The sequence below is a fragment of the Puma concolor genome, chromosome F2 (genome assembly GCF_028749965.1).
Source record: "Puma concolor isolate L17-30 chromosome F2, mPumCon1.1.hap2, whole genome shotgun sequence".
Lineage (NCBI taxonomy): Eukaryota > Metazoa > Chordata > Mammalia > Carnivora > Felidae > Puma > Puma concolor.
In genome coordinates this window covers 42,154,665-42,178,271 of record NC_141684.1, presented here as the reverse complement: position 1 = coordinate 42,178,271, position 23,607 = coordinate 42,154,665, and the positions used below count along the sequence as shown (strand labels likewise).

The following is a 23,607-nucleotide window of genomic DNA, read 5'->3' as shown; positions in this document are numbered from 1 at the left end:
CTCAGTCGGTTGGGCGGCCGACCTCAGCTCAGGTCATGATCTCGCGGTCCATGAGTTGGAGCCCCGCGTCGGGCTCTGTGCTGACAGCTCAGAGCCTGGAGCCTGTTTCAGATTCTGTGTCTCCCTCTCTCTGACCCTCCCCTGTTCATGCTCTGTTTCTCTCTGTCTCAAAAATAAATAAATAAATAAATAAATAAATAAACGTTAAAATTGAATAAAATCTCCATATACAGAAATAATTATTATAATGTAGTAGCCTCCACTACAATATCTCCCCACCAAGTGCCTCATCTAAGTGTATAAAACTATTGGGTAGACAAGAGTAATTGGGATGAATTTCTTAACATTTGCGTATGTGGCCTGTGGATTCTGGAGCCTGTGCCTTGGCGACTGAAGTTGAATGATGATGGCTGTTGACCTCTGATGTACTTCTTTTTAATCAGGAACTTTTTTTCTCAGTCTTAGCTCTCACGGGCCCATTCTAATGACCTATGGCTTGTTCAGACAACAACATAAAAGAGAGACATAGAATCAGAGAAAGGGACAGGGGCAAGAGTGAGAACTATGTTCGGCAAAGGACCATTTTTTTATTGACTTTTCTTTTTTCCCTGGAAATTGGGAAAAGCCTGTAAAAGGCAATAGCAAATAGTGAGGAGGCTGCTGAGGTGATGGTCCTAGAATCTATGTTGCATTTCTTAGCTTCATTCCCTATTGCACAATCTGATTGATAAATATGTTTTAGATAGAAATGAACATGCACTTTTAAGTTATGGGACCTAGTGGATTTTCTGGAATGAGCACTGGATTGGGAGCCAGGAAACCTGGCTTTGAACGATCCAATTATCTGCATTAGTTTCCTCACATATAAAATGAAATACTCCAAAGTATAAAATGAAGTGAAATACACCATCTATTAATTAATGGATAAATAAAATATGAAATATCAACATAGTGGAATATCATTCAGCCATAAAAGGGAATAAAGTACTGACACATGCTACAACATGCATGGGCCATGAAAACATGATGCTAGGTGAGAGAAGCAAGACACAAAAGGTCATATTTTATGATTCCTTTTTAAGAATATGTAGAATAGACAAATCCATACAGATAGGAAGCAGATTAGAGGTTGCAAGGGGTTAAGGATAGGAGGAAATGGGGTGTGATTATTTAATGGGTACAGGAGTTCTGGAATAATGAAAAAGTTTTGAAACTACAGAGAGGTGTTGTTTATACAATACTGTGAAAACCCTAAATGTTACTGACTTTATTATTTTTTTTTAATGTTTTTATTTATTTTTGAGACAGAGAGACAGAGCATGAGCAGGGAAGGGGCAGAGAGAGAGGGAGACACAGAATCTGAAGCAGGCTCCAGGCTCTGAGCTATCAGCACAGAGCCCGACGCGGGGCTCGAACTCATAGACTGTGAGATCATGACCTGAGCTGAAGTCAGACGCTTAACCGACTGAGCCACCCAGGCACCCCTAAATGTTACTGACTTTAAAGTGTACTAAATGTACACTTTAAAATGGCTAATGATGAGGTGCCTGGGTGGCTCAGTTGGTTAAAGTGTCCAACTTGGGCTCAGGTCATAATCTCACAATTCAGATTTGAGCCCTGCATAGGGGTTTCTGCTTTCAGCACAGAGCCTGCTTCTCCCTCTCTCTCTGCCCCTCCCCGGCTTGTTCTCTCTCTCTCAAAAATACATAAACATTACAAAAATAAAAGCCACTGAATTGCATACTTGAAATGTTAAGTTGTATGGTATGTGAATTATGTCTCAATAAGGCTGTTATTTAAAGGAAGGAAGGAAGGAAGGAAGGAAGGAAGGAAGGAAGGAAGGAAGGAAGGAAGGAAGGAAGGAGGAAGGAAGGAAGGAAGGAAGGAAGGAAGGAAGGAAGGAAAGAAAGAAAGAAAGAAAGAAAGAAAGAAAGAAAGAAAGAAAGAAATTTCCACCCAGCTCAAATATGTGGTGAGGCTCAAATGAGTTGTTTTCCAAATAAGAAAGGTATTTCAAACTATATAATGGTGATTATTTTTAGACTTCACTACTTCCTTCAGCTGGAAGCTGATAGGCTAAGGGCTCTCCAGTGACAACTGGCACTCGTGCAGATCGAGAGACAGAGCTCTGGCTCTGAAGCCTGAAGATCAGGTGAGAGGGAGCAGTTTGAAGTTTGGGAGTGGTGAGGGAGAGAACTACAGCTGGACCATAACCTCCTTGAGGTCAGGGATTGCTTCTCTGTCTTGTTCTGTTGCAAGCGCAGTGCTTAATACGACGTCTGGCTCAATACATACGAATGAATGAGAAAATGAGCAATGAATGAGTAAGTAGTGAAATTAATGAACTGAGGGTCCCTGAATGAAAACAGTGAGATACTGCCTAGCCAATAAACCATTTCACCAGCCAACACATTCAGATGTTTGCTTTGATGCTGACAGTGGATTGGGGGGGGGGGGTGCATCTGGGTGTCATACTTAATCCATTACCAAGGGAGTGCTAAGTCTCTTTCAAGTGTTGCAGATCACAGTGGTTCTTATTTCCCCTTAAGACCACAAAGAAGGAAAGTTTTACCCTACATTGACTTTAGCAGTGTCATAGCTAAGATTGCTTCATCTTCTATTAGTTGTCATGAGCCAAGGAGAGGCTGGTCTCCAGAACAAAAGCACCACAAGATGTGGTCTAGTCATGCTGGGAGTACCAAAGGCCTGTGGGCCAAGCCCGGATGTCAGCTTTGCTGCAAGACAAAGGCAAAGTATTCATAAGGTAGTTTGGAACTAGGGCAACAATTTTGTGCGGTCCTTGCATTGTAAGTCACTGCAGTGGGGACAGGAGTCACCTCAGGAAGAAGCGACTATTCTATTATTCCATCTTTATCAGAGAACTGAGACATGGAGAACCCTCCACTTTCTACTATGGGTTCTGAAGGTTCCCCTCTTTTTCACTAAACTTGAAAAAAAATCCTTGCCATTCAGAGAGTTCTAATTAGAACCCCCCTGAAGGACCACTCAGGTCTTACACATAAATAACAACCATGAATATGTAACCAATGGACTTCAGGATGTGAACTACTCAGAGTAAGAGCTACTTCATTCAAGGCTTGGATATTTCCATTTAGAAAAGGATTCTGGCCTAAGAGAGATTTCCTTATGACATGGAAAAAAGGACACAATTAGTTAAGAAAAGATCTAGAACACTCAGTATAACTTAACTGGGAGCCAAAACCTTCTTGTCGTTGGATGAACTCCAGACTTTTCCATTTATGCTCAGACAGTAAGTCCTTTCTACCCAGAAGACTTGTAGCAGTGATAGCAGAAGTCTTAACCAGGAAGGGACTTTTCTTCACCTTTTATTTCCCTTCCTTTATCTCCAGGCTTTCTTGGACCACATGTACAGGAGCTAAACAGCACAAATGCAAAACTTCAAAAGCTTCAAAAAAATTATTTGCCTAAGGGAACCGTATATACCACATAAAGTAGATCATCTTTCCATCCCCTCCTCCACTTATTGCTTCCAAACCAGACATCTAAAAAGCCAGGAAGCCAACAAAGGAACAAATAAACAAACACAAACCACCAGTAAAACCAGCCCCTCTAATAAAAAAACATCTCCCAATCTCTAGCCCCTTGTATTTGCATAAACATGTTAAAATATGTTTGGCTATTACTTTTGATTATTCTGCCTTTGATGTCATTTTCAACGTTTATTTATTTTTGGGACAGAGAGAGACAGAGCATGAACGGGGGAGGGGCAGAGAGAGAGGGAGACACAGAATCGGAAACAGGCTCCAGGCTCTGAGCCATCAGCCCAGAGCCTGACGTGGGGCTCGAACTCACGGACCGCGAGATCGTGACCTGGCTGAAGTCGGACGCTTAACCGACTGCGCCACCCAGGCGCCCCTCCTTTGATGTCATTTATTTTAGATCATAAATCTGAAGACCAGGGGCCTGTGTTTATTTGGGGAACAGTTTGAACGATGTTACAGCATGGACTTTGGAGCCAGGCAGAGCTAGACTGGAATCAGGCTCCTTGTTTACCAGCTGCCTAAACTGATAAACAAGGCAAGTGACTTAGTTTTTCTAATCTTCATCTGTAAAATGGGGATAATACTTGCCTTAGATTTGTTATAAGGATCTAATAACATTGTATATAAATGGGAAAATAATCTAGGATGATCCTCTGTCCCTATCTACACCCTTCTCTCCAGGTAACCAATTCTATTTGCTTCTTATCCCTTTAGTGTTTATTTATGCAAATATAAGCAAATTTAAAAATACATATATTATTTGTATACTTATAAATGTATTCTTCTTTTGCCTACTTACTTACATAAAAGGAGCATACAACTGTTCTGTATGTTATTTTTTTCACTTAATCTACCTTGGAAATCTTTCCATATCAGTACAAGAAGAGCTTCCTCATTTTTTAACAGCAGGATAAGATTCCATTGTGTGTCTGTAGCACAGTTTATTTAACTGTCCCTTATTGGAAGACACTTGGATTATTTCCGACTTCCTATCATAAAGCTGTAGTGAATATCCTTGTACATAGTGCCATTTTGTATGGGTGTGTGTAAAGGATTTATGCATTTGTAATGTTTTTTAAACAAGTTTATTAAAGTGTAGTTAACTGCATTTATAATTTTGATTTCTTTTTTATTGCCAAATCGCCCTCCAAAGGGGTTCTTCCATTTTGCACTCCCCAGCAATGTATAAGAATGTGCACTAAACTCCTGGAAGTCTGTACTTCCAAAAGGTAGGGGTAGAGGGCCCAGAGAGGACTTCATTTTCTTTCTTTAAAAATTATATGGGAGAGGGGCACCTGGGTTGCTCAGTTAAATATTCAGGCTCTACACTTGGTGTGGAGTCAGCTTAAGATTCTCTCTCTCTCTCTTTCTCTCTCTCCCTCTACCCCTCCCTAGCTCATGTGCCTGCATGTGCACTCTCTCGAAAAAAAAAAAAAAATTAAAATGATTATATGTTAAGAAAAAATTTACATGTAGATATATCCTTAATGTAAAACATATCAAGCAGTAGAAATATATGGTAAAAATGTAAAATTCTCCTTGGTGAATTTCTTCCCTGCTACCCATCTCAGCCCCTCTCACACTGCAAACTATTTGGTGTGTCAGTTACCAATTTTCAAATCCGATGGCCATTTCCCAGCCCTCATCCTTCTTGAGATTTCCAAAGATCTCTTGCCAAGATTCTCTTTTTCTTTGGCTTCTGTGACACAAACATTCTTCTAGTTCCCTCATATTTCTCTGATCCTTTATCATTTTCTCTGGCTTCTCTTTCTTCTCTTGCCTTGAAAAACAGGCTTAATAACACGTAATATTTATTTAATGCCAATGATGCACAAGAACAACAGAATTCCAGACCACAAGGAACATAAGGTCTTGGAGGGTGTGGCAGATTGTCGGATAAGCTATAGCCGCAACAATTCTTCCGGTCTAAGTGCACTAGTCTGCTGGGCCTACTGTAACAAAATACCACAGATCAGGGGGCTTAAACAGAAATTTATTTTCTCACAGTTCTGGAGGCCAGAAGTCCAAGATCAAGGTATCAGCAGGGTTGGTTTCTTCTGAGGCCCCTCTCCTTGGCTTGTAGATGGCTGTCTTCATGTTCACATGGCATTTGTCCTTCTATGTGTATCTGTGTCCTAATCCCCTCCTCTTACAAAGACAACAATTATATTGGGTGGTGCTCACCTTACTGGAAAGGACAGCAAAATGACCTTGGAAAGGAGCATGCTAGTTGGTATGAACTGATCCTGCTGTGCTCCCCCAAATTCGTATGTTGAAATCCTAACCCCCAGAACCTCAGGATGTAACTGTATTTGGAGACAGGGTCTTTAAAGGGGTAATTAAGTTAAAATGAGGTTTTCAGGGTGGGCCCTAATCTAATATGACTGGTGTCCTTATAAGGGAAGGAGGTTAGGACACTGGCACACACAAAGGGAAGATGATGGGGAAACACAGGTAGGAGAAGATGGCCACCCACACACCAAAGAGAGGGGCTTCAGAAGAAGCCAAGCCCACTGACACCCTGATCTTGGACTGCTGGCTGCAGAGCTGTGAGCAAATAAACATCCATTGTGTAAGCCACCTGGTCTGGGGTACTTTGTTATGGAAGCCATAGCAAATGAATATAGAGGATCATGCCATTTGCTTTGCAATAAGTCTGGAAGATAACTTGTTTCAGAAAAGAGTGTGTGTTTGAGAACATTAATCCGAAAAGGCCCATCTCAGGGCTCCCCATGTGGAGTCCATCCTCCATGCTGAGGAGAGGAACCGGATGCAGCACGAGGGAGCAAGTTCCCTGCTGCTTTTGCACACAGCTCTGGGGCAGGCCCTGACCTGGGGCCAGGGTCACCCCTGCCAGGATTTCAGCAGGCACTTCAACAAAACAGAAAGCGAGAGAGAGGGAAGGAGGAAATGCAAGAGACAGGTTTGTAATGTAATGTAAAAGGGAAAACTATCTTTTCTTCCACAACAGGTATGCTTGGAACACCTCAATGATACTCCTAAAGTAGGATGTATTTTGACTCAGAATCCTTTCAGTGACTTTAACAGAGGATGTTTTGCTAGGTTTTAAGAAGTATGCAGATCTCCACAGTCGTTCTTGTTATAACATGTAGAGTAGCTGGCTCTCAATTAGTTGTTTTATTAAAAGGATTCACAGGGTTACCTATTATTAGTGTATATTATTTTTCTCAATGCTTCAGACACTTGGGCATTTATTTTGCTGTTGTCATAGAAACCCAGGTCTGTAATAAGCAGCTCTTTTAATTCTCATAATTAGCCTTATATAAAGGAATATTTTAATGAGGTGAAGAATTTGGAGAGCCCCATCAGAGGAATGCAGGAAGAAGAACCCTATTCTCCAAATGCTTACAAAATTAGCTTAGATTTTCCTTTGTTACCATTGCCTTCTTTGACAATTGCTGAGTGTTCATTAGTCAGGCTTTCCTAAGGACCTGTGGTTTTCCATAAAGGTTGGAGGTTTGCTTATTTCTGGGCAACTGTAATCCCATTCACCCCAGTCTCCCCCTTACACCCAGGCTGTCCTGGTTAGACGGAGAGGCAACTTCTCCTTTTTGCTGTAAATCAGAAAAAGTCTAGGTTTATCTTTAAGTGTCACAGACGATACAGGCTTTTTTTTTTTTTTAAATCAGTCAAGAAAAAATAATTATGCCTTTCTACATGTGGGATATTTGGAAGCCATGAATCTTGTCTTTTTTTTTAAATCTTGTCTTTCTTATATTCACTGCTTATAAAAGTATTTTGGAGGAATATTTATTAATTTTCATGACAGGTAACCCATGCACATAGCACAAAAATCAAGAGGCAGAGAGTGAAATAGTGTCCTTTCTATGCCTGTCCCCAGGTGGCAACCACTGTTACTTAGTTTCCTTTGTATTCTTCCAAAGCTACTCTCTGCCACCAAACACACACACACACACACACACACACACACACACACACACACACACACTGGCAGCATGTTATCCACACTGTATGGCATCTTGCTTTTTCACTTTCTGCTGAAAAATTTGGATGCTCCAGTTTGGATGCTATTCTATTTTATTACATAAAGAACTGCTTTGTTCTTTATAAAGGCTTTGCCCTGTAATTATTTGACAGTCATGTACTGAGTGCTACAGCCATTGTGTGGGGCCCTGGCATATGAGGTAAGGACCATGAAGTCCCCATTCTCAGGAACCCACACTAGTAGAAGAGGTGACTACCTGTCTAGTGAGCAGCAGTGAAGAATCAGGTGGAAGGGGAGGGGGAAACACCTGGTAGGGAGTCTGGATCTGCTCAGAAGGATCACAGGGGTTCACAGGAGAGGCTTCAGCGGCATCTTGAAGAGAAAGCCAGGGGCCCACAGGTAGACAAGGAGAGCAAGTACGTTTCAGGTAAAGGAAACAAGAAGTACCAGGTCCTCTAGAGCAGAAACTGGCATGACATTTTAGGGAACTGAAAGTGGTTTGTTATGGCTGGGGAGCAGGGTGTGTGTATAAATTAGACCTGACCAGTGGCTCTCCAACTTTTTGACTGCAACTCAGAGTTAAGAAATACATTTTACATCACCACACAGCATGTGCAAAACGGAAACAAAATTTCATGAAACAATATCCTCATTAAATGTACTGTTTTTTTTTTCCTACTGAATTCTATTCTTTTTTTTTTTTTTTTTTTTTTTTTTTTTTTAATGCCAGCTGTGATTCACTGCACTAATTTCACAAACCACTAATAGACACTATCTGCAAGTTGGGAAACTATGGACTATAGTGTCTAAAGACTCTGATTGTTGACTAAACAGCCTTTCCCTAATTTATATGACTGTGAACACTTTTTAAATTAGAATAGAATGACAAGAGTAAAGAAGCTTATTTGGAAATTCATTTGGCACCTACAGCATCTTAGACATTGTGCTATGTGCTAGAGGTATAGGGTCAAGGCAAAATAACATGGTCTCTACCCTCACAGAACCAAAATTTGGTCTCACAGATGAATTATGTGCTGCAATAACTTAAAAATGTGCATTTTAGTGTAACAGTAAAACATGCCTATTATAAAGAAAAATTCCAACTATGTAATAGTTGGAATAGTTAATCCCCTTTTCTTACAAGAAAAAAAAATCCTTAGGTGTGATATTGCCACTGTGACTATAAAATGTCATATTTTGAGATGTATAATGAAGTATTTTGGGGTGAAATGACATTTAATGTCTAGGATTCACTTTAAAATATCCTAGCCAAACCAAGAGGGAGATAGGAAACAAGACGGCAAAATATGATGCTTATTGGAGTTAGGTGAAAGATTCATGGGGGATTTTTTTGGGGGGGGTTATTTATTTATTTTGAGAGAGATAGAGTACAAGCAGGGGAGGGGCAGAGACAGAGAGAGAGAGAGAATCTCAAGCAGGCTGTCAGCGCAGAGCCTGAAGCGGGGGCTCAAAGCCACAAAAGTAAGATCATGACCTGAGCTGAAATCAAGAATCAGAGGCTTAACTGAGCCACTCAGGTGCCCATGGAGGATTATTATACTTGACTTTTGTGTATGGTGGGAAATTTTCACAATAGAGCCTATAAAAAAAAGAAAAATATGACATGATGTAGAATGTGGTTTATAACTCAGGTTTGGTGTTTTATACTAAATGCTAATATGTGTTCATTTTTCTTTTTATTTAGATATAAGTAAATTTTTCAGTAAATATAAGTAAATGCACCAAAGGGATGATGGAGTCCCAACAAACCATTCAAAGCACTAAGCTCTTCCTTCACAAAGTGCCCAAGAAGCTTCTTCTAAAGAGCAAGCTTGTGTCTACAGAGCACAAAGTAAAGCAAAATCATATAATCATGTGATGACAGGGAGTAGGGTGCACAATTCAGATAATTCAGTCTTTCCATGTATATTCTGACCTGAATTGTTCAGTTTGGCTGTTTCAAAACTTACAGTGCTTTAATAATTGTACATTCTTGGGGTGCCTGGGTGACTCAGTTAAGCATCAGGCTCTTGATTTTGATCTCAGGGTTCGTGAGTTTAAGCCCCACATCATGTTCTGCGCTGACAGTGCAGAGACTGCTTGGGATTCTCTCTCCCCTGTCTCTCTCTCCCTACCCTGTTTGCTCTCTCTCTCAAAATAGATAAATAAACTTAAAATTTTTTTTAAAAAAGAAAAAAAAATCCTCTGACCTTTTTGTGCATAAAGTTTCTGTATTTATTTCACTAGGGTAGAAGGACTAAATTTCCGGTTGGTTGAATCTCTGACCCATTGGGAACTGTTTTGGGGGAGTGTGACTTAGTTTCCCAGAGTTTGGTCACCCTTCTATGATGGTTAATTTTATCAACTTGATTTGGCTAAGGGAGACCCAGACAGCTGGTAAAACATTATTTCTGAGTGTGCCTGTGAGGGTGTCTCTGGAAGAGATTAGCATTTGAATCAGTAGACTGAGTAAAGAAGGTCACCCTTGCCAATGAGGTGGGGATCCTCCAGTCTACACTGAGGGTGTAGAGGAATAAGAATGGAATAAGGCAGAGAAAGAATAAATTTGCTCTCTCAACTTGAGCTGAGACATTTCTCTTTTCCTGCCCCTCAGATATTGGTGCTCCTGGTTGTTGGATTTCTGCCTCACCCGGGACCAACACCATCATTCCCCCCTATCCCCAGCCCCCATTCTCAGGCCTTTGGACTCAGACAGAACTATATTGCCAGCTTTCCTGGCTCTCCAGCTTACAGATCAGGCTCCATAATCACAGGAGCCAATTCCTAGGATAAATCTCCTCCTAATATCCTATGGCACAAGGCATTCCTGGTTCCGTTTCTCTGGAGAACTCTTGACTAATACGCCTATCTTGAACAATAGGTCCAATCAAATTTCTGATCAAATGCAGAAAAGTTGAGGCCCTGAGCCTCTGGTGCTTCACCCTGGTAATGCCACTTTGTGACGACACCCTGCTGAGCAGCCAGCCGGCTGGTCTCTCCAGATCGTAACTGCAACAAGGAGAGCTTTCAGGTGACTGAGGACACCGAACAATGCTCTTACTGCTGAGGTGACATAATCACTTTGGGCATATTTGTCAGATGCCTTTTGCCTGATTCTCCCAAGGCTATCCAGAGATTAGACTAAGATTCCAAGATTCTGGCATAGACTTCTGCTTCAATTTGGCTGTCCAGCTGGACTCTTAAACCTCTGAAGGAGCTGAAGAGAAAACTGTGAGGAAGTTGGATATGATCACACCTGAGGGAGAAGGTTTGATTTAAGTTGCTCACCATTCATCCAACAGATATTCCCTTCCCAGAGTGTCTGCAGATTGAAAGCTTCAGGGTGGTGGTGCATGGGGGCCACGGAGTTGAATGAAGTTCCGCCACCATATTTAAGATAGAGCCGGAATAGTTGGAACAATGTAAGCTTCATCAGTGTTCTCTGGAGAAGCAGGGCATTAAATTAAGTTAATCAATTAAGTTATTTAATTTTTTAAAATATAATTTATTGTCAAATTGGCTTACATACAACACCCAGTGCTCATCCCAACAAGTGCCCTCTCAATGCCCATCACCCATTTTCCCCTCTCCCCCACTCTCCCATCCACCCTCAGTTTGTTCTCTGTATTTATGAGTCTCTTGTGGTTTGCCTTCCTCCCTCTCTGTTTGTAACTATGTTTTCCACTTCCCTTCCCCCATGGTCTTCTGCTAAGTTTCTCAAGATCTACGTATGAGTGAAAACATGATATGTGTCCTTTTCTGACTGACTTATTTCACTCAGCATAATACCTTTCAATTCCATCCATGTTGCTGCAAATGGCATGATTTCATTCTTTCTCATTGCCAAGTAGTATTCCATTGTATATATAAACCTCATCTTTATCCATTCATCAATTGATGGACATTTAGGCTCTTTCCATAATTTGGTTATTGTTGAAAGTGTTGCTATAAATATTGGGGTACATGTGCCCCTGTGAATCAGCACTCCTGTATCCCTTGGGTAAATTCCTAGTAGTGCTATTGTTGGGTCATAGGGTAGTTCTATTTTTAATCTTTTGAGGAACCTCCACACTGTTTTCCAGAGCAGCTGCACCAGTTTGCATTCCCACCAACAGTGCAAGAGGGTTCCCGTTTCTCCACATCCTCGCCAGCATGTGTTGTTTCCTGAGTTGTTAATTTTAGCCACTCTGACTGGTGTGAGGTGGCATCTCCGTGTGGCTTTGATTTGTATTTTGAAGCAGGGCATTTTATAGCAATTGTGTTTATCTAGGGTTACACATATACGGGGAATCAGATTAACTTACTTGTATTTAATTGGAAAGAAATTTGGAGACAGTGAAAAGAGGATTTACTGACTCCTATGGTTGCTAATGTATATTTGTGGAAATGCCGTGTTTGACTTTATTTGTGAGTGGTTTTATATTTCCAGTATATTTGGTTCCTGATCTACTTATAAAATGTTTCTGAGCCTGTTCTGCATTCTTCTAACACTTCCTGATAAAAATATCTTTTGCTCTCAGTCTAGAGCTTTGTTTCTCCGGAAGGATATATGTTACTTTCTTTCTTCTCTATTCATTTTCTATTCAGGTCAAGGCAATTCCCATTATTTGTTGAACATGTGCTGCGAGTGCCTCAGAGCAGAAACTGAGTCTCACTGTCTTTCTTTTTCCCTCTGTGCACATGGGAGAGCAATGAAGAAGAGTTAACTTTTATTGAGCACTTACTACACAGACTTAAGCCCTGCATCCAGTGTATTTATTATCTGGGAGGGAGAGATGGCCAAGAATGCAAACAGCCAAAATAAGAAGGAAAGTCTATAACAGGCCACTAGGAGTCACAGTTAGAGTTCTGAGAAGGATCCTATTTGGTCTGAAGGTTTAGTAAAATTTTTAGAGATGGATATGAAATTGAATTGGGCCTGGAATGATTGTTAGGATTTCAATGTTTCTTTCACATTATTGGTCACCCTTCATGCAAGGTGCTGGGATTCAAAGTCTATGTCTAGCTGAGGACTCATTGAGACTCTTTTGGGAGCAAGTAAACAAAATCAGCTCATGCAGGCTTAAGCAAAAAAGGCACTTGAATGGCTGGTACAATTGTGAGTTCCAGGAAAGAAGGTGACATCAGGTGGCATCAGTCAAATAATGTGATCCCTGCCTGGGTTTCCGTCCCCCCCAGCCCCCCATTTCAATTGGCTTCCTTTATGTGGAAGTGGTTAGAAGTCAAGGTGTGGAAACTGGCCACAGACAACTTCTGGATGACATCATCTCAGCCAGTAGACCTAAGAGAGAGAGATCTTTTCACTTTCCACGTACATGATCCTGAGAAAAGATGCTGATTGGCCTGGTTTGGGTCATGTGCCCACAACTATAGCCTGATGGTCCTGGAGCCGCACTGGGAGTCATGCCAGATCCAGATGAGTGAAGAAAGGGCAATTATCTAACTGCACGGTGGATCTGTTGCCAAAAAAAGAGAGGGGCCATGGTAGAAGGGATGTTGGGCAGATGAGTACAGCAGATACCCTTGACAAATGTAAACAAAAAAGTTAGAATAAAATGTGGCAAGGGCTGTAATAGACATGTGCATTAAGTACCATAAGAATGCTGCTAAAGGAGTGTGATTTATGTCATGGAAGAGGACATTCCTGAGGGAGTAAAATACATAAGCAGTGGACAGAGGTAAGAAAGCAATGGAGAACTTATAGTCCAATTTGGTTCACTATTGGGTAGGTCTACCAAGAGGAACAGAAGGGACAGAAGATGATGGGGGAGGTTTTGGGAATATGTCTGAAGTGGGACACATTTGGACCCCACTGGGGAAGGCTTTTAATGCGAGCTCAGTCTTTACTTAAGTTGGTGGATTCAAAGGGAGGGACGTGATTGAAATTGTACTTCAAAAATGCTCCCCTGATAAGTGTGGGTGGCATACGGTAATGCTCTCCACTTCCTAACCCCTCACCCTGCTGGCCACACCTCCCCCACCTTCAGAGCCCTGGGCCCCCTGGTAACTTCCCATGGCTTTTGCCTCTTCAGCCTTCAACTCTCCTGCACCTTCAATTTTGTACCATCTGGGGAAACCCTAACTCAGAGCAGGCCCCTCCTTCCATGCTCTCTCTAAATCTGACTCCGGTAGCTGAGCAGTGCTGGAGAAAGTCACCTATCACTGCAAGACAACCCACCTTCACTCCTCATTCCCTTTCCCACATGCTGACTTCAAACCTTCTCCACTCTTTTCAACTTCTCTCCTTCAGTCTCACCCCCCCTGCTGCCCCCAGCTGGTGGATCTCACCTTCTACTTCACAAGAGAAGTGAATCCCCAATCGCCCTCATCTCTCCTTCTCTTCCTTTTGCTTTTTAGGGGCAGTTCCTCTTCCTGTCTCAGCCCAGCCACTGAACCCATGCTTTGGACTCTGCTGCTCTGCCTCAAGCAAGTTGCCCTTAGACGATCCCTTCATTCTTCTGTGATCAGTATCTTCCCCATCAACATCAAACATATTCAATTCTCTCATCTTATCAAACTTCTTGACGGACTTAGCTACAACCACCCACATTTCCTCCTCTTTTTACTTACTCCTCAACCCACCCTGTCTGACTTCTACTACCATATTTCCATTGATCAGTTCTTGCTAAGGGGATCAGTTCACTTATTCACCTTTAACATTCTTAATTAACTACTTTCTCCTTTGATAAACTTTCTTTTCCTTGACTCCATGAGGCCACACTCTCTTGCTCTAGTCATTATTATTTTTTTGTGGTAAAACATACATAACATAAAACTTGTGTTTTTAACCATTTTTAAATATACAATTCCGTGTCATTAACAACATTCACCATGTTGTGCAACCATCACCACTATCTCTTTCCAAAACTTTATCACCCTGAACAGAAACTCTGTTCCCATTAATACATAGCTTCCCATCTCTCCCTTCCCCAAACCCTGCTAGCTCCTATGAACTCGCCTATTTTAGATACCTCATGTGGGGGCGCCTGGGTGGCTCAGTCAGTTAAGCGGCCGACTTCGGCTCAGGTCATGGTCTCGCGGTCCATGAGTTTGAGCCCCGCGTCGGGCTCTGTGCTGACAGCTCAGAGCCTGGAGCCTGTTTCAGATTCTGTGTCTCCCTCTCTCTGACCCTCCCCTGTTCATGCTCTGTCTCTCCCTGTCTCAAAAATAAATAAAACGTTAAAAAAAAATTAAAAGAAAATAGATACCTCATGTAAGTGGAATCATATAATTTGTCCTTTTGTGTTTGGCTTATTTCACCTATAATGTTTCCAAGACTCATTCATTTTTAGCACGTAAGAACTTTCTTTCTTTTTATGACTGAATAACATTCCACTGTATAGGTATACTACATCTGTTGATATACCTTTTGGCTTTTGTGAATAATGTTACAATGAACATTGGCATACAAGTATCTGTTTGAGTCCTTGTTTTCAATTAATTTGGACATATACCTAAGAGTGAAATTGCTGGGTCATATGGTAATTATATGTTTAGCTTTTTGAGGAAACCCCATACTGTATTCCACAGTGGCTATGCCATTTTCTGATCCCACCAGCAATATATGAGGGGTCCAATTTCTCCACATCCTCACCAACACATTATTTTACATTCTATAAATTATGGTCATTATATTAGTTTGCTCAGTCTGCCATAACAGAATGCCACAAATAGGTGCCTTAAACAACATACATTTCTTTTCTCACAGTTCTCAAGGCTAGAGGTCCAAGATCAAGATGCCAGTAGGGCTGGTTTCTGATTAGGTCTCTCTTCCTGGCTTGCAGACAGCAACTTCTCACTGTGTCCTCACATGGCTTTTTTTCTGTGCATATGCAAGTAGCGAGAAGGTGTCTCTTTCTCTTCTTATAAGGACATCACTGCTATTGGATTAGGGCCCCACTCTTAGTACTTCATTTAACTTGAATTACCTCCTTACAGGCCCCATCTCCAAATACTGTAACATTGGGGGTTAGGGCTCCAACATACAATTTGGGTGGGGAAACACAAATCAGTCCCTAACAGTCATCCTAATAGGTGTGAGGTAATATTTCATTGTGGTTTCTCTAGACATTTTTTTTTTATCTCCTTTGATGATTCAACTTTGATGAATCTCGTTTTAATGTTGTAGGTGTCAAGGCCTGTCAAGACTTGTCCAGAAGCCCTCTCCTCTTCTCATCCCATACTCTCTCTCTAGGCCGTTTTGTTTTCCCTTATGATTTCAGTTACATGCCAATGAGTCCTAATTTTAAAATGGAGGGGCGCCTGTGTGGCTCAGTGGGTTGAGCATCTGACTCAATTTTGGCTCAAGTCATGATCCCAGGGTCTTGGGATTGAGCCCCTACATTCATTATTCATTTCTACACTGAGCATGGAGCCTGCTTGAGATTCTCTCTCTCTCTCTCTCTGCCCCTCCCCACCACTGGTGTGGTCTCTCTAAAATCAAAAAGAAGAAGAAGAAGAAGAAGAAGAAGAAGAAGAAGAAGAAATCTCTTCTGAATTCCAGATTTCTATTATCAACACTATTCAATATTGGGATGCTTTATGTGTTGTCTATGTGTAAATAAACTTTTGTAGTGCTTACTATGTGCCAGGCACCATTTTAAGTGCTTTAGGTTCAGCTCATTTTCTCCTCATGACAACCGTATGAGAAAGGTCATATTATTCCTAGTTACAGGTGAGGGGGCTGTGGCTAACAGATTTACATTAATGTGAGTGTGCTCCCGTAGCTGGTAAGGAGCACAGCCTAGCTTCAAACCCAGGCAGATGGCTTCATAGTCCATGCTTAACTACCTTGTGATGCTGTTTCTCAAATAGCCCCTTAAACTCAGCTTGTCCAGGGTCAAAGTTCTGATTTTCCTTCCTGTATTAGTTTCCTAGAGCTACAATCACAAAGTACCACCAACTGGGTGGCTTAAAAAAACAGAGATTTGTTGTCTCCCAGTTTTGCAGGCTACAAGTCTGAGGTCTAGGTGTTGGCAGGGCTGGCTCCTGCTGAGGGCAATGAGGAATATTCTGTGTCATGCCTCTCTCCTGGCCTCTGGTAGCACAGGTATGCCTTGAACTATAGATGGTGTTCTCCCTGTGTCTCACATGGTCTTCTCTCTGTGCTTGTCTCTTTCCAAAATCCACCCCCCCCCCCCACCTTTCAAAAGGTTATTTGAGAGAGAGAGAGAGAAAGAGAGCAGGGGAGGAACAGGAAGAGAGGGAGACAGAGAGAATCCCAAGCAGGCTCTGTGCTCTGTGTAGAGCCTGAAATGGGGCTTGGTCTCAAGACCATGAGATTGTGACCTGAGCCAAAATCAAGAGTTGGACGCTTAACTGACTGAGCCACCTAGGCGCTCCCCAAATTCTCCTTTTAGTAAGGACAGCAGTCATTTTGGATTAGGACCCACACTAATGTTAACTTGGTTACCTCTGTAAAGACCCTATTTCCAAATAAGGTCACATGCTGAGATACTGGCAGTTAAGATTTTAACATACCTTTTCTGAGAGGACACAGTTCAACAGATAACATTCCCCAAACCTGGCCTACCATGTTTTCCTAGCTCAGTGAATACCTTAATCATTTGTTCAAGTCAGAAACCTAGGAGTCATCCTGGCACTTCACTCTCCTTCCCCCCCTGCCCCACCATGTCCAATGCACTGCCAAGTTCCGTTATGGCTCCTAAGTCACTCTTCATATCTTCACTGCCCTCCATCTCCATTGCCACCATGATAGGTCGTGCTCTCATTCTCTCTCACCTGGACTTCCACAATAGCCTAGAAGTGGTTTCTACCCACCCTCCAATTCAATCTCTATGTTGTAGCCAGAGTGATCTTCCAAACCAGTTCTGGCATCTGACTGTATCCACCCATCCTCATTCCCTTCCTGAATTAAAATGCTTTGTTGGCTTCCCACTTGCTGTTAGGATATAACCAAAATCCTTAACCTGGCCCATGAAGCCTCCCATGACCTGCCCTGGCTGCCCTCCCTCGCTCCATGCAGGCCACAATTCCCCTTCCTGTGCTTCTCTTTGCTTCTGGAGGAGCCTGGCTCCCTCCCACCACTGGCACTTCACCCTTCCATATTCTGTGCTTAAATGCTCTCTCCAGCCATTTCTCTCCTGTTTCTAATATTCTTGATCTCTCAGCTCCTGTCCTTTTCTCTGGGAAAACTTCCCTGGCTCTCAAAGTTGGTTCAATTTCCTTTATTATACTCTCTTATTGACCTGTGTTCCTTTTCTTCACTGCTTTTCCTTCTGTTTGAATTAGGCTCATTCTCAGTGGCCTTCACCAAACTGTCAGCTCCACGAAGAAAAGACCTGTTCTGTTCACTACTGTAGGCACTGCGCCTGTCGTGGACTACACACATTCAGTACGTATTTGCTGAGCAAATGAATAGATAGAGAGCTGCTTATTCTTCATTTGCCCTTACCCAATCCATTCCCTACTTCTCTGTACAGGGAGGCTGACACTTGCAGATTGCAGATCTGATTCTGTTTGGCCGTCTGGCTTCGGAGTTGGAGCAGAGCATGGCTCTAATAGATCACAATGGCAGAAGAAGAGAGACGTTTCCCAGCTGCTTCCTTCCATGGTTGTAGCTCCTAAGGGGCAGGCAGCTCTGGAATATTTTGGCCCTAGACATGGTTGTAGTTTCCCACTGCTACTAGTTTCTGGATGTCTCCCTATTGCTTAAAAGAATTCTTTACCTTGCCCACAACTCTGTGAGTAGATCTCCCGTGACCTGGCTAATAACATAGAAAGACCAGTTAAAAGACTACTGTCCAGGCAGTGAGGGCCCGTACCAGATACTCAGAAGAGAAATATGGGGAGAAGTATATAATAAATGAATCCTATACAGTTTAGTAACTGATTCCATGTATGAACTGCATGCTCTCTGGGGCCAGGAATTGTATTTCATTCATTCTTTAACCCCAATGCCTAGCTCTTAGTACATGCTCAATAAATAGTGGTGGAATGATTGTTTGGAAGGGTCAACAAAGGTTTAAGCCTGTGTGATTTCCCTTAAAGAAAGGGGAAATCAAGTCAACTTACAAGCAGTAAAGTAACAGTAAGAATGACACAGAAAGATACTGTAGAAATAGAATCATTTTTAGGGTCAGATGGATCTAAAGTCCAATTTTCCCACCCAACCTCGGGCAAATGACTTGACATCTCTTTTTGAGGTCAGTTTCCTACTTTGTAAAATGGGAGTAAAATTCTCCAACTCATAGAGCTGCTATGAGGAATACTTGAGATTATATATTCAGAGCATACACCCACCCTGAGTGAGACCCTCACCAAGCTAGACATCTTGAGGTGTGACACAGAGACCCAAAGACATCAGGGACATTCAGAGGGTTTCTCTTGAAGTATATTTCAGGTCACCATGAAACAAACCATTAGTTGTGGCTGTTATGCTCCTTCCTGGAATACCACTGCAGATTTTAAAATCTTCCTCAACCTGCCCGCTGTGGAATCCTAGAAAGTTACAGCTTGTGCCATTGTTCCTCAGTAGCTTGCATTTTAGCTCTTAGAACTCTGGGCTCTTCAGAGTGGGGCTGACGCTATGAGCCTTCCTCCTTTTATTGTGCTTTTACCTTAGGTACTTGTGTTAACACCAGTGGGAATACATTAACTCTGTAGCAGAGCTAACTCTGTAGCAGACTCAAACCTTCCTTTCACCTTTGGTGCCCTTTATATCTTTTTCTCCTCTATTCTTCTCTGAATTCCCTTGGTCAAACCAATGCTATGGGTCTCAAAGATATAATTTCCCAACTGGACAGCTGCCTTCATATTTTAGTCTGTTAAGAGGTCTCAAAATGGTTGTTTCTATTACTCTGTACTGAATTTGCTGAAAGAACCATAAATGCTTCCCCAGGAGACAATGCAGTTATGGGGATTGGGCAAACAAGAAGTTCCCTTTCAGAATATTTGTAATTCAGATAATGACCTCTGTTGACCTGCTGCCCAGGATTAACCTTCCCTTCTAAGTCATGACAGTTGACTTTCTTATCATTCTAGTTGTCACTCCTTTCTCCTTTAAGACATCTCTGTAAGACCTGTCTTTCAAAGCACCTCTATCTGTCAAGTTTTATTTCAGCATTCCAAGCCTCAGGTGTCCAAGAACACTGGTTCATCATGCAGGCTACTCTGGTTGAATATTCATAGCTTCACACACGTGCTATTTCTATAAGTTTACCAAAGCAAGATAGTGACTTCATGCAGAGAAAGTATGCTTTAAGGTGCAGATATTATATATCTGAAATATGTATTAACACGTGGAAATAGTAAGATTGAAATACCCCTTAAAATTCACAAAATCCAATATAGAGGCAAAAAAAAAAAAACCAACAAAAAAATGTTGCAATGAGTTTTCATTTGAAGCATACAATTCATTCTTTCCTGTAACCTCCTTTTCTGGATTTCTTAGTCTATAGTTTCTTAGGTTTATATGCAAATACTCTTGCTTAAAAAAAAAAAAAAGAAAATACTCTTGCTACCTCATGGAAATATTTGCATTCTAACCAAATAATTTCAGAACTTTTCAAAGGCTGAAGATCCGTTGCCTCCATTATTTTTGAGGTTCCTAGTATAGTACATTTTTTTAAATGAGGTTTGAAAATTACTGTGTTTTGAATGTTTACATTTTTAATAATCAATGCCTTTAATACAAAAAAAAATTGCAATACAAAACAGTTGTGCTAGTCAGAAGAAAATTTAAAGATTTAATTTTTAGAAGCTACTTTTAAAAGTTTGTTTGTTTGTTTGTTTGTTTATTTATTTATTTATTTATTTATTTATTTTTGAGAGAGAGATTATTTATTTATTTATTTATTTATTTATTTATTTTTGAGAGAGAGAGAGAGAGCAAGCTCATGAGGGGCTAAGAGAGTAGAGAGAGAGAATCCCAAGCAGGGTCCAGGCCAATTCAGGGCTTGATCTCATGAACCATGAGATCATGACCTGAGCTGAAATCAAGAATCAGATGCTTAACTGACTGAGACACGCAGGCACCCCAAGATTTACTTTTTAAAATCTATAGTACACTAAAGGTGATATAGTTTAGTCAGGGATCTCAATTTTAAATTTGGATGAGGCTGTCTTATCTCAATCCCATCAGCATATTTTTGTGTAATCTCTTTTGGAGGTAATGTCAAAAGCCTAAATGCAAGCCCCTTTATAAATGTAAGGACTGGGCCAGATAGCTTTCCAGCTCTGTGCCCGCTTCTTCTCCTCTTCCCTTCCCTCACCATAAACTGAGAATATTTAATCAATAATGGGGAAAGTACATTATTATTTAGTAATACATAGCGAATTAAAGATGATGATCATCAGGTCTTATCCATTACCAGTTGTGTAAAGAAAAACCTTGAATAATCCTAGCTTGGGAAGTGTAACAAAGGGCAAATTCTAAGACCAGTTTCTCCCCCAGATGCTGAAGCCTAGGCTTTTCTTTCTTTCTTTCTTTCTTTCTTTCTTTCTTTCTTTCTTTCTTTCTTTCTTTTATTGAGAGAGAGGGGGAGCAAGTGAGTGAGGGAGGTGGGGTGGGGGAGGTGGGTAGAGAGAGAGAATCCCACAAGGGGTAGAGAGAGAGAGGGAGAGAGAAGTGGGGCTCACCCGAAGCAGGGCGCGTGTTCACCCGATGCGGGCCTTGAACTCACAAACTGTGAGATCAGGACTTGAGCCAAAGTCAGATGCTTAACTGGGTGAGCCACCCAGGTACCCAAAGCTTAGGCTTTTCTTAGCTACTTTTATAGTATTGGTTTGATAAATCTTGTTTAGATCACAAGCTCCTTACAAGGAACTCTATTTATCCTGAGCTGTTACTAAAAACAGTAATTAATGTTATTGGGTAGTTCCCATTTAAACTGTTCAAGATTTTTTTTAAAGTTTATTTTTATTTATTTTGGGAGAGAGAAAGAGAGCAGTCACACATGCAAGAGAGCTGGAGGGAGGCAGAGAGAGAATCCCAAGCTGGCTCTGCACTGTCAGCCCAGAGCCTGACTCAGGGCTCCATCTCATGAACTGGGAGATCATGACCTGAGCCAAGATCAAGAGTTGGCCACTTAACTGACTGAGCCACCCAGGCACCACTCAACTGTTTAAGATTTAAACAATTGTCCATTTATGATATGGGCTACACTAACACACATACATATTATAAATGTGGAAATATTCTGAACTCTGTGCTTGTGAACACAGATGCTATCACTGTTAGCCAACATATAATACATACATACAAGGACACATAAGTAAATACTGTTCACTCAAATGACTGCCTTTAATTTGGAAACACTCTGTCTCAATTTTAGTAGCATAGGAAAGACACTCAACCATCTGTGTGTAATTTGTAGCTGAAATTACCCTTTCCTGTAGATGAGTTGGCTGTTTCATGGTATAGTTGGAAAACTATAGAAACCAGGTATAGTTGGACTTAGATCCTTAGCCATCTTGTCCAGGGAACTACTGGGTCAGTGGGGCATGGGAGAGAGAGGGTGGGTGGTGCAGGAGAGACCCTCAAAGCAGCAGCAGAGAAAGGTCTAGGGACCAGAGTCATCCTAAGAGGCTAAGAAATCTCACTGTAACCTCATCTGCTCCAGGCCAGCTGGGGCAGAAAGTGGATAAATGAAGGTCAAGCAGCCTGGGTCTGAAGTTGAGCTTCTCCTTTTTGTAAAGGAGAAAGAGCCAAGTGGAGATGTAATTTCAGCAGAGATCACACAAGAGGGCAGAGAACCGAGCATTTAGAGAATAAAAGGAATTGATATGTATTATTTCTCTATTACACACCCAGAAAAATCATTTTGAGTGCCAACTTCCCCTTAAACATATTTAAAAGCTTATTAAACAAGTAATAACTATTTATTAATGTTATTTTAAAACATTTTATGCATTTTTAAAGTAATTTTTCTTCTTAACAAAGAATGATCCTCCCCACAAAACACACTGTATTGAGTTAATATGACTGCAAATTCCCCAGCACATAGAATAGACCAGAAAGGCGAAGTGGTCTTATGCATTGCTTTTCTGAAAAAGAAAACAGAATTGTCCTGTTTTTGTTTTTAATGTTTATTTCTTTTTGAGAGAGAGAGAGAAAGAGAGAGAGGGGGAGAGAGAGAACAGGGGAGGGGCAGTGAGAGAGGGAGATACAGAATCCAAAGCAGGCTCTAAGCTCTGAGTTGTTAGCAGAGAGCCAAATGCGGGACTCGAACTCACAGACTGTGAGATCATGACCTGAACTGAAGTTAGGACACTTAACTGACTGAGCCACCAGGAGCCCCTGGAATTGTCTTTTTAAGAAATACAATTGAGGGGGGGGGCCTGGGTGGCTCAGTCAGTTAAGAGTCCAGCTTCGGTTCAGGTCACGATCTCAGGGTTTGTGGGTTCGAGCCCCATATCAGGCTCTATCTATGCTGACAGCTCAGAGCCTACTTGGGATTCTCTCTTTCTCCTTCTTTCTCTGCCCCTCCCCCACTCACACTTTCTCCTTCAAAATAAATAAATAAACTTAAAAAAAAAGGAGATACAATTGGTAAGTTGAAAACAATGAAAAGGAAAATATATCCATTAGAAAAAAGAGACCCTAATGATTGAACTTCTTGTTCTCCTTTAATAAATGCTAGTTTCTCTAGGTGGGTGTTACCACCTAGAATGACAGTAATCCTGAATAATGCAAACACAGGTATAATTATTTGGAACATCAACTGTTTTAACTAAGATGGCTGCAAAGTTGTTTTGTGTTGTTTGTTGTCTGCTTTTGTAACTGGAGATCTAGATTATAATTTTCAAGGGCTCTATGGATAAATGCTCCAATGTAAAGTGAGGGACTTTAACTGGAACACACTTTAAGATCTTTTCTTATTCTAAAACTAGGATTCTACTTTCATAAAATTTAGAAAGTTTTGTAGCAATATTTGTAGGTAATTTCCCCCCAGAATTTCTTTCATTTCTCTTTGACAACAAAAAAATGAAAAGGAATATGTTCCTGAGGGAATCTGCGACTGTTTGCTCAGACAAAATCAGCCATCATTCAAGGTTACACAGTGATTGTGTGGTAGAGAACAGATTGGCAATTATTTGGTTTTAAATTCTGAACTTGAAATTAAAATGAGAAAAAGTTCCATTAAGTGTCTTAAA

At 41.3% G+C, this 23,607-nt stretch overlaps 1 long non-coding RNA gene across 4 annotated transcripts in view; it reads right to left on the bottom strand.

Annotated features, from left to right (window-relative positions):
• LOC147571984 (uncharacterized) overlaps positions 1 to 23,607 on the bottom strand; it is a 76,387-nt gene that overhangs the window by 30,890 nt on the left and 21,890 nt on the right. For all 4 annotated transcript variants that reach the window (XR_015246610.1, XR_015246611.1, XR_015246612.1 and 1 more), the window contains exon 4: positions 10,780 to 10,933. This is a non-coding gene — a long non-coding RNA (uncharacterized LOC147571984). The remainder of the gene's footprint in view (positions 1 to 10,779; positions 10,934 to 23,607) is intronic.